The 17,504-nt window shown below is 40.8% G+C and overlaps 1 protein-coding gene across 3 annotated transcripts in view; it reads left to right on the top strand.

The window, feature by feature from the left end:
- The window catches only part of LOC103476823 (receptor tyrosine-protein kinase erbB-4), a 282,377-nt gene that overhangs the window by 2,697 nt on the left and 262,176 nt on the right, over positions 1-17,504 (top strand). The window lies entirely within an intron of this gene.

Genomic DNA, 17,504 nt, shown 5'->3' on the forward strand with positions numbered 1-17,504 from the left:
TTAGGAGCTGAATGCAACCTGTTAAAACGAGTGGATGGATGCTGGGATGGATGGGAGCAGGGCAGGGAAGAAAAGTGGCACCCTCTACGCTTTATTTATTCTCCATGCGCACGCTGCCATCCGAGATATTTGTGATGCAAATTCGGCCCAAGAATCCGAGCTATGCCTCGTGGGAAGTTCACTGAATGGTGTGTGTGTGTGTGCGTGTGTGGGTGTTTGTCGATGTTTGCTTCTCTCTTTCATTTACTCTCCTTCTCATCACCCTTGCCGCTTTAGAAAGAATCCCACCCAGCTCCGTATATTTGTGTTTACCTACATGACAGTCCGAGTGAAGCCAAGGTTAGAGCCGTTTCTTTCTTCCCGTGATTGAAGCTGTCTGTTCGCTCCTGCAGCGAGACAAATGTCTGTAGCGTTCCTGCCAGTCAGCTCCATCAGGCTGTGTGTACACTAAACCGGGCGTGATGTGGCGTACGAACACACATGTGCATCGCAAGCTGCTTGATTTATAGTTTCTGCTGGATTCTGGCCGACTGCTGGCTCCTGTTAATCTCAATTTAATCCAAAATGAAGATAAAATCGCCCAGTCTCTTCTCCGTCGGGTACCGGTCGACTTTTCTCAGCCAAACTTTCTCGATAATTTTCTAAAATGAGGTGTTTTAATCCAGAATTTGCTGTTCTACATGAGTTGGATTCTAATGTACAGCAGTTGTTGAAATATGCCTGCAGTATATGGACACTATTCATTCATGTTTGTTGAGTTTCACATGTGGGTACAAGTTTCAAAGACGTCTGAACAGATGACGCCTCTGCCATTCCTCAGTATTCATGTAAATTCAGGCTTAGATTTTAAAGAGCTGAGATGAACATCTTTAGATAAAAATCAGTGAGCAAGCTTGAAATCCTGAATCAGAATGACTGAAATAGTAATTTTAGATTTATAGCACCTTACCCAGTTTAGCTCTTAGTCTCTGGCATCAGTCTGAGAAAGGTTTGACTCACTCCCCATTTTATGTGTGTGATGTTTGAGGAGTTTCCTGCAGGTACATGCTGTTTCAAATCACCCTTATGGAACATGTGTCAAACTTGAGACCTGGGGGCCAAATCTGGCTTTTTATGTGGCCCTTCTAAGACTCCAAATTACATTAACAAGTCCCTCCAGTTTTTCACAAACTCGCAAGATTCACACAAAATCAACAGATCCCCACATTTGTTTCTGACCTTACTGCAAATGTTTCTCAAAATTGGCCAAAAACATTGGGTTCAAGTGACTGCTGCCTCAGCCTCTCCTGATGTGAAGTTGTAGTTTGTGATCGATACGGCGATAAAAAAAAAAAAAAGAAAGTCACATTTAGCATTATGGATTAGCGCAACTATCGTAAAAATCCCTTTCAAATATTACTAAATTAGCGCCACAACATCTGTGATTTTGATTGCAAAAACCACAAAAACAATCACAAAATCCTGGATGGACTGATCAGTGTGAAAAGATGTTTAGTATTATTTCATATTCACAAACACTAATTGAATGCTGAAACAAACAGCTATTGATATTTTAACAGTTCAATGGGATTTATCTATAGATTCTCCTCTTTAAGAACACTCAGATTTTTGCTATGGCCCAAAATGAAAATGAGTTTGATGCCTCTGCCCTACAACATCTCAATAATATCATGATCTGGACTTTAACTGGGCCGTTCCATTTCTTCATTCCCTACCAGTTTATTGGGAGTGAGTGGGTCTACTGGTACGTTGTCACTAAGGAAGGGAGATGTTCATTAGTCTCATTAGTTTCCAAAAATCAGAAGTTGTCTTTCTATAAAAGGTGGTGAAAATTGTCGGGCCTTTTTTAAGCCAGCTGACAAGCAAATCTAGCGAGTAACGTTTTGGAACATTGCCTTCTTTAATCAGGCAACCATTTAGTCAATGAATGCTAAACTCAAAACAAAAAATTAGTCTTCTCACTGATTTATTTTTATTTTTATTTTGGGCAATACAGTTACTGCCCGATTGATCGTTGTATCAATAATAATTGGTCTGGTAGCCTGCTAAAGGATGTTTTTGCCCCTTGACATTTGTAAGAAATCCTCCAGAGAAACAAAGATTGCTAGACACATTAATAGTAAACTAATCAGACTTCAATAGTCAACATGAAAAACATCTCACAGATAAGGAAATCTTTGTTCCCATGTGGATAAAAGAGGCTATAATACATCCCAGCTAACCTTAACCTCTGAAAGGCATGGAATATTAGTTAAGGTGTTTAAGCTTCTTGAAAGATTGTAACAACAAACGTCATAAAAAACGATGCTGCTCTGGTGTCCTCTCGGTTTGATTTACAATTGTCCCTGCTAGTGTGTGCATGCGTGTGTGTGTGTGTGTGTGTGCGCATGGATGACATTTTGAAGACGACGTGTTCTCCTGTTGAACGGTCGAGAGAGAAGACGCCCCGACCAATGCTGGTATCAAATTTGTCAGCCAGCAGATGTGGTTTAGGCTTTGTAGAAAGGAAATGAGAATTTATTACAAGCTAATTAAGCACTTTTTTGATACCATCAGTCTGGACCGCGAGGCCTTTATTTGGCAGCATGAGAGATGTGGTCGGGGGGACCGGGGAGGTACTGGGTGTGGGAATTCAATCTCGCTTTAAATTAGTCAACACTGCTATCGTAACTTGATATCTGCCAGGCTCGACTCCTGCCAGGTTTTTGCTGCAAGCTGACGGAGATTTCTGCCGTTCCTGTGCATTAGTCAGTGTCCTCGGGTGAAAGAGACATAGTCGGAACAGAACTTGGCAGTTTGCACAAAAGAATAATAATTGCAGTTCAGAGAGGGTGACGTTCAGGTGTTATTTGCCTCCTCTGTCGAAGCCGGACGATCTCAGTGGTCTACAAGGGAAGCCTTTATAGATGACTGCACGGCGCGTGGGGGGTGATGGAACGCTTTTCCAAGGCCAGAGACAGCAGTACACAACCTCTCATGGTACCCGCTGTCTGAATCAGCGCTCAGATTATTATCTTGACGGCCCCAACAAAGATGACGCTGTTCTCCCTCACGAGAAAAGTGATGTCTTCTTTGTCTCTTCTCTTTTTTTTTTCCCCTTTCTCTTCTCAGGCATTCGATCTGTCGACGTCACGAGCCTGTTTGCTTGACATTTTGTTTGCGACCCCAGCTGTACAGAAGGGCTTCTGTTCTTTGAGTTTGCGCGCCGCCAAATATTAACATGTGTAATCACAACTGCACAGCGTGGGAAGGAAAACATACAAGACTTGGGTGCAAAATAGCGGCTTTATTGGCTTCTGTTGGTTATCCTTCGAGCTCCTTAATGCCTCGCCGTGCTGGCTCCGCGCTTGTGTGCTTGGCAGGACAGACTTTTGAACGCCCAGTGGCTTTGCCTGCTAATGATGAGCGGGGTTTGGCTTTGGTTGAGCCAAGGCATGCGGCGCCAACTCCTGGTGGGAGTTAGATTGGCCGGTGGAAGACTGGAAGCCTGGCACGAATGTCCCTTTTTTCCTCAAGAGGACTGAGATCTCACTCCTAAACAAAAGACAGCGCCACCAAATTCCACAGAAAAGAAAATTACTGCGCCCATATCTTGCTTAAGGTGACTCTTTCAATCCACACAGGCTGTGGTGTGTTTAAAGCTTTCTTTTTAATGGTTAGCCCCATTCTTTTGGAAATAGAGACACGTTCATGAGACAAATTTTTTAATTTTTTGGCCTATAAAAGTGAAATAGTGAAATCTACTCGATGATAAAAACGGTAATCATCTGTAATTACAGATTTCGCCCCGAGGGCTGACATGAATTAGTTAATGGATCTGTATCCTGGTCCATACTGCTGTTGTTATAAAAAACTAGTGCATTTACAAGCATAAAATTACTTGTATCTCTCTAAAGTAATATTAAATGCTCCAGCAAATAATACGAGGCATTATACAATTTAAAATCTTAAAAGATAAAAACCTGATTTTGAACTTTTTATTACAATAATTCATCTTAATAAGGTCATGTGAGCCCTGTGAAGCTGTGCAACTTAAACATTTCTAAAAATGACTTCATCTACAGGTTAGGGTGATGAAGGTGGATCAGAATTTTTCAGGGGTTTCCGGGACAAATCTTTAGTTTCAGAACTTTAGTTTACTGAAAGAACTTTATTTCCCTTCCTGGAATATTTTATCTCACACCTCTGTTTCAGAAGATGATGTGTAGATGAATGCAGTGGATCACAAACAATAAGCTAAACATGATTGTTCAAATGCTTGCGTATTGCCAGTAGGATCCCATACATATAAGTTGCACATCTCCCTGTAGAGATGTCCTTTTGTCATTCAAGGAACAACTGCGTGACTTGCTCTAGTTAAAGCCCGAACTACGTAGGTAAACCAGCCAAATGCATTCAGTTCTCAGCAACGAACCTGAAAATAAGCATGAAGACAGTGATGACTTATGTCTATAAGAGGCTCTAGGCTATGACTTGAAGCATTCAAAGACTTTAACAGATCTTAAATAATCTGGTAAATGTTGAACTTGGCAGACCTGACATACGGTTTGTACTCTATGTAACTAAACACAGCAAGATGTTGTGTCTTTATTGTAAAAGCCTGGAAAGAATACCTTTACATGCTTAATAGTCAGGCCTCAGGAAGAAGCTTGCATCATTATGATTGGGCCTTAAAGTCCCAATAAAGAAAAATGCTTGCATTTAACATTCCAGGCCCTGAAGAGAGAATGAAAGCGAGTAAACACACAGAGACCGTGATCAAGGTACGGCGCACAGGAGAGAAAAGAAAGAGGAAGCTTTTCTTTTTTCTGTGTCTCCCAGGCCTCTTGAAGGTTTGTTCGGCCCGCCACTTGTAATTCCACTCAGAGACAAATGTCTCCATCCTGCGCTTTAGGGGCTTCCTACACACAAGCCTGCATATACACACACACAGTGGAGGGCTTTGCAAAAACACACACACAAATCCTGTGCGGCAGCGCAGGTTAGCTTCCAACACGTCAGATTTCTCCTTTCATTTAAAGCCCTTCATCAACTTTCCTTCACTTGTCATCTCCTTTTCACTTTGCTATTAGCAGATCTTTCTCTCTCACACACCCTGCCTCCTCCCTCCTGTCCTCAACCATTAACATCTCCCACTGTTTGTTTTATTTGCTAGCTCCGTTTCATCCGCCTTTGACCACGTTACTTTCCTCGTTAAAGTCGCTTTTCTTTTACTCCCTGTGTCCCTTTCCTCTCTTGCTTCCTCTTCATCCCACTCACAAACACACAGTGTTTCTGTCTTTCATTAGCTGTGCTTGTGAGGCTGTTGCAGCACACACGGACAGAATAGAAAAACAGACCTTTTAATCACAACATCCAATTTGTTTCACGGACAACATGCTGTCAACAGCACCGTCATACACTGTTCAAACTAGTATTTACGTGTAAACATGTGTAGACGTGCTTGTTAGCTCCACGGAGTTGTAAAAATGCTGATTTTTCTTTTTTGCTAGCTGCTAACTTACTGACAGCTAGCTGCTAGCTTGTTAACTGAGTGTTTTGTCGTGAAGCAGCCAAGAATAGTCTGTAAATTTCTTGAGGAAATTTGATGGTGCTGTCCTTTTGCGTATTGTTGAGCAGCATTTTGCAAGTAACGACTGAATAATTTTTCAAGAAATCCAGAGGATACCTAAAAACTAATTAGACTTTGACTTTGGAGGTTATTTGAGAGCTGAAGTCTGACGATGTGTCCAAATCTGTAGACCGCTGTAACTGGAAGTCAGCTGTTGTGAAACTGGACGGTCCAGCCTTCAGATATACTCCTACTTTTACATCAGAGTATATCTTGTCACCTAGCAACCATTACGGTGCTAAAAACAAACTGATGAAAATAGAGCTTGAAATCTTGCTGAGTTTTTTTTTTTACTTATTTAATCCTTTTTGCTAACTATTGAATTGTTTTAAAAAATAAGTTTTTATAATAAACAGAAGAGCCTAACCTCACTTCTGCGTCAAGGATTACATTTTTGTACCGTTTTACTATAGTCTTATCTGTATCCCGCTCCATTTCCCTCATCGTCTGCCATTGTTGCAAGAAAAAAATCTCACGCAGTGAATCTTGGGATACGTTGGGCTGCGAAGAATTCACCAGACCTGTCCTTTATGTCCTTCAAAAAAAGAAGGCAGCATTTCTGGGCTGCATTTGGAGGATTCCTCGAATTTGGTGATTGTTGTGATGGAATTGGCCCTTAAATGGAATGTTAACACACCATAAGCGCAAAAAATGTTTTGTCCCTGGTTGCTATAGTGATTTCAGCCTGCGCTACGGAGCAGAGGGAAGGGTAGTGCACATCTCACATTCAATCAGACAGAAAGTGAGGTGCTTATCACCACAAATGGTCTCTCATTGAAACGTATCAAAACTTTTTTTTGGAGTTGTGAATGGCTACAGGATGTGTGCACTTCTTCTGACTTTCATGCAGAATATGTTACGAATTAAAAACGCTGATGAGAATCAGTGGGTGCATTCCGGCACTCTGTGCCAAATGACATCTCTCCCCTAATCCATCTGATTTCCAGAAAACTTTCTCTGACTTAATAGTAAATTTATAAAAATATATATATAAGAGATATTAAAAAGCCAATGGACAGACAACTTCTGTAGCATCTAACAGTTGAACTGTGTGTATGTGACTGTTTGATGCCTGAGCACAGTGGCAAAGTAAGGCAAGCTTTATGATTTTATTTCCCTAAATAAAGTTATATTGCTGTGGTAACTGAAAATATCACCAGATGTAATGGTACATATTTCATTTCCGAAGCTTCTTGTTTTTATATACATAGATTGAGTGTGTGCACTCTTCTGTCCAGGTTGTGTTGAAGCATCACGTTGCTCTCTGTGCATTTCCATGGCAGGCATCACTGGAATAATAATGTATATAGTTTTTGCAAATAACTGTAGTTTACCGATTTGCTGTTGGTGTTTGCATCAACAGGCGATTTATGCTAATGTGCAGCAGAGTTGAATTGGGATTTGAACCTTTAGCGGTGCTGTACTTGGGCACAGGGCCAACGCAGGAAGTGGAGCACCGCTCAGCCGCCTTTGATTGGCAGCACTCCTTTGGAGAAGCAGGATGAAGCGCAATCGACTCCGTCTTTCACAGTCTGGGCTCTTTCTTTTAGTTCCTGTGCCCTCTTTAACTTGCTTTTGCTTTGGCTGTCTGCTCAGGCTTTTAGCTTCGCACAATAGAGGGCATTAAATTCCCAGTAGATTGTCTTTTATTTTTGTCCTCTCTCCCTCCCTACAACTGAGAAAAGCCTGTTTTAATGAAAGCTGATGAAGAAGAACGATCAGACACGTTACAATCTTCGTTTTATAAAGATGGGGTTGCTTTTGACTAGCACATTTTGCTCTTGTGGACATCAGTCACTAGTTTACTCCTCTGCGTGTTTCAGTGATTGTGTATGTGTAGCCAACCCCGCTGGTGCATTGTCTGCCAGCTAATCCCTGGTAAGACATTCATGGCAGCTAATCTGTTTAATTACACTACAAATTAAGGATATTTACTGTTCCAAGACTTTTATGCGACACCCGCCTTAATCAGGGCCCTAATCTCTCTGGCACAGTCGGAGTGTGTATTACTTTGGGTGCACGCATGACTGTCTGCGTTGTGATTGATATTCTGCATGCTTGCTGTTTATCAGCCTGTTTCTGCCAGCGTCTGTCTCTATCGCTGCGCTTTAATTCTCTCCTGGTTGTTTGCCCACAATGAAAGAGAAAAGAAAACAAGAGATTATTGTATTTTTCCGGCTGTCGTCGAAGGCTGAGAGAGGCATCACTTAGGAGGATTAAGATCTAATATCAGTGAAACGTGGACATCGGCTCAAATGGAGCCTCATCTTCTACTCATGTTCTGTGAAATCTGCTGGATTAAAGGTGGTCTGAAAACATGGAAACATGCTGCATTCCTGGAGGGGGGGAAGTGCTGCAGAGTTAGTGATTCTGTAAGAGATTTATTAGGATCTGACCATATTTAACTTATGTTTTAGCTCTTTGTTTAGATTATAATAAATAGTTGTTTTTTTATGCTAGAATCAGATAATTGATAAAAGTCCAACTGGAAGGAATATAGTGACATAAACCATTTTTTATTGAATCCAATCATTGTAAAATGTGTTACTGAATGGTTCCATGTGTTATGGCTGCAGCCTCCCCTTGTGGTAGCGAATGGATATTTAGATTTTTTGTGGTAACAATAAATAAAGTTTTCACAAACTGTCATAAAAAAAACTCTGTAACCTGCATGGTAATTCAATAGTTTTACTTAGTCTGTATATTGCTATTGTTATGTCTAATGTAGTTGTAATGCTGAAAATTATTAAAAATTCTCCCTTTTTCCATGTTTGTAAATAGCATGAAGATCTAGTTGCTGTGTTTTAAAGCTGCAGTATATAACTTTTATAAATAAATATATATATGTTTGTGATGATTATCTGTGGGGAAAAATCTAGCTCCTCTGCCTTCTTCCAGTGCTAACATGAAACAACCAATGAGAACCAGGAGGCGGGTCTTAGCTCTCAATAACAATCTCATCTTCCTCTCCTCTTAAAACTGCAGATCCTGTAGTTAGCATAGCCACTGATGATGGCACATAAACATTTTTCCTGTCAGTTCTTTAGTTCTTTCTCCACCTTTAGCACATTTAGCAGTGAGCGTATGAAGTTGATTTACAGTGCTAAGACCATCCTTCTGGTTATGATTGGTTGTTTTTGGCCAGAGTGGTGCATGTCTTCAGATAGCAATAGTAGCTCAAGGATGAACTAGAGGAGATCGATCTTTTCACAGATTATCTGTCTCATGGCATACTGTCTTCAACTTCAAGTCACTCTCCCTTATATGCAGGACTCACAAATCCCTTGTAATTACTAGAACAAGCAACGAGGTTCAGTCACAAGACAGACTCTGGCTGCGATGAGAAGTATCATTTTTATTCCATAAGATCCCATGCTGCAGAATATCTACTCTTTTGTACATTATCCTTGCCAAAAGTTCCTTTAGGAATGACTTGAAAGCAACCGGTGAGCTATAAATGGTGCAACATTGAGACATAGGTTTTAGACCTGGCAACAGAGAGATGTCAGTTAATGGCAAAAGCTACAAAACTGCATTTAAAATGTGCTACTTTTCAAAGAATCAATAATACCACGCCCTCTTGCAAGGTTGACCTGACTTTTGAAGAACAGGCCTGCAGTTTCACATCTATAGAAAAGGCTGTTTTTCCTAAATATTTCACAAACAACCAGTTGGCGGAACATGCATGAAGTTGCTTGACCTGGGCTTTGTTTGACAAGGTTTTATTTGATTTATGTCCGACTTTATATATGGGTATATTGCTAATTATTTGTAGTCGTTTCTCGATTGAGAAAAACAAATACGATTGCTTTAGTAAATAGTATGTTTTCATGTTTTTCATATTTTGAAGAGCTTATTGTCACATGACGTTTATATGGAAGAGAAACAGGAAGTCAGGGATTATTAATTAAATGTTTTATGGAGGCTCTGAGCTCAAAGTTTTGCTCACTGTGTTTCCAACATACCCTTGGTGCAGGCAGTGTGTAAGAGTATGTGTGCTCCTCGTTTTTCAAAATAAAATTATTCTTATTCTTGTCGTATATGAAATGGAAATTACAAAATTGAAAATGAAATTTATTTTTTGTTCTGTGGTCCGTTGTCTGTCTTTGTGACTGTATGTTGTGGTAAAGATAGAGCATTATCACAGCAAACGCTCAGTAACTGCTCTGTTGAACGTTTTTAATCTACCGTTTTAAACTCTTGTCAGCTGCAATTTCCAAGCAACACATGACAGGTGTGTTATGTGTTAGCATTACAATTTATGTACATGGAGTTAGAGGTTGTCTGTACCTGTTCAGATTGGGCACACTGTCCTTTTTTTTCACCCCCCAACAGCCCCTCCCGAGACGGTGGCGTGTAATAAATGAGTGGGTGCGATAAAGTGGCAGCCATGACAGGTGACCAGGGAGGGTGGGAATAGAGCGAGTAGACGTGGGGAGAGAAAATGTGGAGGGGGTTATGTGTGTGTGTGTGTGGGGGGGGTGTGTATGCGTGTGTGCGTGTGTGTGTGTGTGGGTGTGCTGGGGAGCAAAGGGGAGACAAAGCGAGACAAAGCGGAGGTAAAAGAGATGGAAAGTCTCTGAGGATAGATAAGGAGCGAGCATGAGAGGATGAGGGGGAGACAATGGAAGGTGAGAGGAGGGCGACGGTGAGGGATTGTTGCTCGGAACAATACCTCGGCCAGAGGTGGAGACTCTTTCTCTGTTACTGCTTGTTCTTTTTATCCTCATTACCCCTTCACCGACCCTCTTCAGGTTTTTCTCCTGTCTTGTCTGAAGTCACCTTGCAGTCCGGCAGAAATATGGCCGCACCTTCGGCAGGTTTAAAGGTACATAAAACTTGCGAAGGTGAGGGCCCTCTCTTCCTTCACCACCGGCAACCATGAAAAGAGCACATTAAACAAGAATCTGTACATGTCTGTGCTTCATAAAGTTGTTTTCAGCTGAAAAGTTTCCCGTGTGCTTCTGGGCGGCAGTGAGAGAGCCATTGCTTTGGGCAAGGTGAGTGCGAGCCCGTGGCCGGCCGCCTCCGAGATGTCTGACAAAGACAGAGAGAAAAGGCAAAGAGGGCTGGTCTAATTTCAGCCAAGAGAGGCCTGGATCAAGTCTGTGTGCGGTTACAGTATGTGTCAGTGTGTGCGTGTCTGGCAAAGGTTAAGGTGGAGTGAGTAAGACAGTGTGTTGTCTCTGAGGAGTACAGCTATCACCACCGCTGAACGCTCCAATTAATCAACCCGGGCCACATGTGTGTGCGTAGACTCTGAGTGTGTCGGTTAGGATTCTGGTGTGTGTGTGTGCTGGGGGGTGAAGGGGGATGGGGGGGGGGGGGGGGGGTCGTGTACCACATTCAGGATGTGTTGCACGCATAAACAGAATAGTTCTGGTGTGTCTCCATGGATAATGCTAATGGGGTCACTTGTTTGCTGTTGTTGAAGCGCAGATAAAGATCTAACAGAAGTTCTTTGTGGGGCTTTTTTGTTGCATTTTCAACAAGATTTTGTATAACTAATTCAAGACAAAAGATTTGACACTTTGTCTCCTTTCAGGGGATACTTGAAAGAGAGTTGGTCTCTGCAATTTTCTCTCTTTTAACATAAAAATCTAAAGACTATATGGGTTCTGTGGATATGCATGAAGTTGTTTTATGTTTACAAATGCTAATAAAGTGTATTTGATTTGACCATCATTGGTGTTACCAGCTCTGGTTGCTCATCCAAAGCATTCAGGATTGTTTTAGTGCCATCGAGACCATAGAGAAGCAATGCCTGGTGACCATCAATCTGAAAACACCTAAAAGGCAACTTCCAAACTATCTTAAACCCAAACCTGTGCAGATAGTGTTGGTATTTTAGCCTATATTTTCCCATTAAGAGATACTCCTGCAGAGAATTTCTACAGCGATATTCTGCAGAGTGATTCTTTGGGATGTTCTGTGAGCACAAATCAAAACGCAGCTTTGCGTTATTTGTATTGTTTTTTTCTCTGTTAAATGAAGTCCACGAACTATCGTCTTTACCTCTTCTCTGTCGGCGATGTTTTTCGAGACTTGCCGTCTGACATCTGAATGTTTGTGAGTGAAATCGGTTTATGAATGGCGTGTTGCTCCTGCTTTGGACACAACACACTGTTCGACCAAACCTGCTGTAGCTAAAAAAATGTTTTATCGTTGTGTGTGTGGTCTCTGAGGTTTTAACTTTTAGGTTTATTGATTATTCCAAATTGTTTATCCAGTATGTCTTTCCAGTTATGGACTGGAGACTTGCCTCTTGCCCAATGTCTGCTACAGAGCGGCACCAGTGACCAGGCTGTTGATGGACGGATAACCCTGCTACCCGTTGTAACTTGGTTGTTTTTGAGAGCTAATCCGATTGGCCCAATTAAGGTCAGTCAGGATCCTATTGGGGTGCCGAGAAGATAAATTTGGGATCCAGAAGCAAGGGGGAATTCCAGTCCTTGAGTTTTACTGCCCAGAATGTAATAGATATTGTATTTCATGAATCCACCTGATTTGAAGGAATGACTCACAGTGTGTTCCTGCATGGGGGAAATCTAAAAATGCCTTCATACTGAAGGTTTTCTACAAACTTTGTGCTACAAAGTATTGCCTACACCGAGCTCTAGTGCGGGTCTATTAATTAAGAGGTAAAATACAATTTTTAGAATGTAATATATATTTTTATGTATTTGTTGGGAATATGAGCAGAACAAAGACATTAGTGTAGTTTATCATATCTCGTGTTGTGAAGCAGATGAGTAGAAAGCTGGTAGGTGGACTACTCACACTGACTACCAGCTATAAAGTTAGGTCATTAAATAACTGTGCATTTGTATCCGTAGATGTTGTTTGCGTGTTTGTTGCATGAATATCTCGAATATGAATTCCATCAGTGCAAACAAATAAATGCATAATACCGTAGAAAAATAGGAGTAAGATGTAGATTAAAGTAGTTTTCATGTGAACAGAATTTAAACACTCCATGCATTTGAATAGAGATGCCGTTATCTCAAAGGTTCATTCCAAGTCCATTAAATTCCACAGCCACTGCATGTATTCATGTGTTTTCCGGTAGATAAGCACTGTGAGAAAATGAAAAGACAGAGAGACGTTTTACCAAAAAAAAAAAAAAAAAAACCTGAGATAAACATGAGGGCAGAGAGAGTGGAGACGCATGTGGTTTCATCGTCGGACGGCTCAGGCAGCGCCTCGATACTGTCACGCTGCTGCCCTCGGTGAGCCCCCGTTCCGCTTGAAAATGAAATTCTCGAAAAGCTTTCACTCTCTTGAAATCTTGTTTCCAACGTGGGGCGGAGGGGCCAAACAAAGAGGTTATACAGAGCTTTTACAGGAGAATACAAAACAAGAAAAAGAAAATAAGACCTGGTTTTATAGGAGCCATTTGAGTTATTTTTAAATAGGTGGGAATTAGTTTAAACCAGTTTGATCTGGTACTGACTGGTGTAATCTGGTCAATTTGGCACCAAAATTCCTACAAAATATTGGTTTTCAAATAAATTTTTGATGAGTTGTCAATATGTCTGCAAACTTATGTCTTGTAGTGTTTCAAAATAAAATCTTTTTAGAATCAACATAAAATCTTTCATTAGGGTTAATAATTTTTAAACCTTAGTTTTCCTTTTTCTTTTTAGCTCTTCAATCAGAATAGAAGAACTGACTTAAAAAAGTTAGGCCCTTGTTTCACTCTTAGAGTGTTTTTGAAACATATTTAGACAAAAAAAAAAAAAAAAAAACTTTAAAAATGTTTTGTAAAAATTAAGCATAATTTAGGACACAACCACATTCCCACTTAGCGTGTCAGAAATTAATTGACACCATGGTTCTAGTTCAACCAGAAAGTAGACCGCAAAATGTTAAAAGAAGTTTTTATGACCCTCATATGTTATTTTGGGCTAGCTTATGGAAAGTGCACAAGGAGGAAACATGAAGGTCAGACTAAAGTTATAACATAAACAAAGACAACAACTTGGCCAGGTTACAATTATAAAATCGACATTGAATTCTGCTGTTTATCATTTATCAGTGAGGAAATTATGAACACCTGAAGGTGTTCATATTTAGGCCTCTGTTTGACATAGTACCAACTTTATACCCTCTAATTTAAATGGTAGCAAAGTTTTGGCCTCTCGTTGACACGGTAACAGTGTTTTGGTCTGACGGAAACTCAAAGGTTTGATGACAGTCTCCGGAGTGCAAATTTTTAGAAATAAAATGCAAATCATGGCCGTCTGAATGTATTTGGAAGAAATGGCTTCACAGCATCTCGCACAGTTTTCTCCCGCATACATCAACGGCCGACCTCCGTCTTCTCTCTCTGTTGCTGATCTTCGTCATATTATTTGGCGCATTAAAGGAACATCTGGTCATTTTGGAACGTATATGCCGCCATAGATGACAAGCGCCAGGTCATTTGCACGACTCTGTAAAAGCAAAGGGTTGTGAAAAAGACATTTCTGGTCCTTTTGAGCGCCTCCTATTGGCCTGGCATGTGTACTACATTGCTTTCAGTGATATTTGTCTTTGTCTGCATCCAGAATGTTTTTATTCTTTCAGATAAGCAACAGAAAGCGTTTTTGGAAACCTTGTGAGAATGAAGAAATGGAAAGTCCTGGGTCTAGTCAGAGCCCAGATTTGAGCAAACTGAGATATAGGCTGTGGATGGAAAAAAAAATCAGTTTTGTTGATATATTTTGTTTGTGGTTTTATTTGCAATTAAATTTCTTTTTTTGAGATTAAAAAAAATTAGATACTCTTTATCAGGTGTCCTAATTTTGCTCAGGACTGTAAATACCTCCATACGAGGAAATAATAGATTGCCAATAGTCATTTTCCATGACAGAATTGTTAGAAATTTGCTGTAATCTCGCACAATTTTTATATATTAAAAGCACACTACTCATTTCAGACATTTTTGATGTCCATCATAGTTCCCAGAGCAAAACCGGCGAGTGATTTCTATCACAGCTGCCCTCAGACTAAATGTCAGGGATTGAAAAGAGCTCACCAGCAAAGACTTACTGCGGAAAACATTTTTTTTTCTCTTCTTCTCAGCGAAACGCAGAGATAAGATGGCAAGAGAGAGGGTTGTTATGGAGAAAGTGCCAGACAGAATATTTACACATATCCAGACACAGACGGCGTCAGGCTAAAGAGCAGAGAAACATGAAGTACAGGACGGGGGAGGACATGTCGTTTGTTCTACATATGAACTCGTTTCATTTCCCTCTTCATAGCTGATTCTCATTTCCTCTCCGAGGTGTGATATCTACCTGCAGGAAGGATGTGTGACACATGTAGGCAAGAGAACGAGATTAACAAGAAGGTCGAGCTGCATGAATAAAACACACGACATCCAACCCGACAGCATATTCTTCCAGAAAATTACCAGGAAAAAAGACAAGTGGGCAGAAGAGGAAAGAAAAAAATAAGTCCAAAAAAAAAAAAAAAGTCGGAGGTGAGAGGAAGGGAAACGGTTGCAGCCCTGTGGGCTTAGCACACAGAGACGAGGCAGTGCAGCTATTTGCCTTTTATTTCTTCTCACCATCTGCCCCTCAGATTCACTCGTTTACTTAATTAGAGCGCCGCGTTTTAGGGCCGACGCTCTCAAACCGCGCTGGCCGTGTGGCTGTGTGTGACCTGTCTTTATTAGCAGTTGTACAGGCACTTCAGGCGTTCCTAAACATAGTGGTACGTGTGCATGCATGCACGCGTGTGTGTGTTCTGGAGGGCTGACCCAAGGCAGGTCTTGCTCATTACAGAACGAGAGGGTGATTGTAGGCGAATCCTCCCAAAACAAAATCTGGTAATGTGAGATGTAAATATGAGCGGTGACCTGTGCTGCAGCTCAGATGTTTTGCTCGACACGCTCCACTGACTCCAGGAGAGTTTAAGCCTCTGTTAAGCTTTTGTTATTAATTATCCTGAGCCGCTCTAATTCCACCGTGTCACTGATTAAAGGAAGCTAATAGACTTTTTTTCCATGATAAAACCAGTTGCAAATTTTAAACTAAAAAGTAATAAAATAGCAGTGTATGTAAAGTTCAAAATTCTTGATACTATAATGGCTTTTATATGCTTACATGCAAATATATTGGGAACAAGTCATATTTATATTTAACTATACGATTAACTATAATTAGGGTATAAATATAAATATAAGTATAACTATAATACTATTAACTATTAACTATACAATTTAAGGAATGTTTTGCTCTTATTGTTTTTTCCTGAATTCCCAATACTTAAAGATTTAGCTTTACTGCGATTACTGAACTTGGATTGAATGCCTCTGTCTGCCTGAGTCAAAAATGTCTTCACTCACATCTTTGTCTGGGTGCCAATAAGGGGTTGAAGTCAAATGACACCTTTTTGTGACGTCACCTTTGTTTCATTGTGCAGTCGCAATGTTTTCAAGACAAAGTTACTGCTATGCTATGCTACCACTAGAGGCAACAGCCTTTATGTGTTGTACAGTGTTTGTTTCCAATCCAAGGCTCCAGGCCATATGTCTACTTGGCCCTGTAACTACCTCCTTTGCCAGCACAAAGGAGTAGTAGAAATACTATTTCCACTCCTCCTCTGAACATAATTTCCTACAAAACACTGAAACACAATGAAAGAAAAGCTGCATTTAACAGGCTGCTTTAAAGAGGCTTTAGCTTGGAGGGGAAACCTTTTTATCGTCTCTTACTGTGTTAATAGAGCTATTTGGAGTGTGAGACGCCATTAGTTAGCAATTTTCCTCTTAGAGAATTATAGTGGCTGTGCACTGAAAATCTGGAACACTGAAGTCCATGAACTGAGCTAACAAAACCAGTAACATTACAGCAGAAGGCGAGATTTGTTTAGCTGTTGCTTTGCAGGCTGATATTTTTGCCCGTGCATTGTTTTAACATTACAAGCCACTCGCTTTGCAATCTGCAGCTGAGGTTATACTAGACCATCCATCATTCCTGAGCGCGAGGACACTGACGGGGTGATGTGTGTTATTTAATAAAAGGCCAGCGTCTCCTCGATGAAATGGCATTTCGATATATCCGATCCTCGTCTGATTGTTGGGTCTTCACATTGCAACACAATGAGAGCTAATGCAGTAATCAGCAACACATTTTTGTCATTATGTAAATGGGCATTGTCTGACCAATTGCTCTGCTTGGGTCAATTTTTCAATTGGTTGCTGATTGTTGGCTGCAGTAGGGCTTTTCTACTTGAACCAACAATGACCAGCAGATTGAGCGTCAGCCGCCACATTTGAGTGATTTCTTGAGTGTTTTGCAGAACACACATATAATTAAATGCAGCTGTTAGTTTGCGACCATTATTGGACCATAATCGATGTTTGGCAGTTGCTTTAAAACACTGGGCATCTTTTAGTGGCTATAAAAGGTTCCTAAGTTCTCATCTTCAGTTGGTTCATTGGAAAATTGAGGCCGAATTTAAGTCTTGTGCTGTGGTTCTCAACAGGAGAAGAGCAGGTCCGCTCCCAATTGAGTTAGTGCCTCAGTTGGAAGTATAATGGTTCAAATATCTTGCCTTGTTCATGAGTGGTGATAGCAGGAATATGGAGAGATAGATTGGAACCTTGACGCTGCTTCATCGTGGTGACGAAAGAGCTCAACCAAAAAGGCAAAACTCAATAATTTTTCAGTAGTTCCAGAATCTGATCGGGATACCTCTCTGGAAAATTCCTTTTGGGGGGTTTTCTGATCAAGTTCCACAGTGAAGAGACCGGGGGCAAACCCGGAATTTGCTAAAGGAACTGTGTTGCCTTTCAGCTTTGGGTTCTCAGAGAAGGACCTGGACAATGAGGGGTCTTATTGGCTCTCTCCTTGACCCCCAACACAGTCTCTGATTAATGGATTGATGGAATAAAGAAAGT

The sequence above is a fragment of the Poecilia reticulata genome, chromosome 2, assembly GCF_904066995.2.
Source record: "Poecilia reticulata chromosome 2, P_reticulata-male-v2, whole genome shotgun sequence".
NCBI lineage: Eukaryota > Metazoa > Chordata > Actinopteri > Cyprinodontiformes > Poeciliidae > Poecilia > Poecilia reticulata.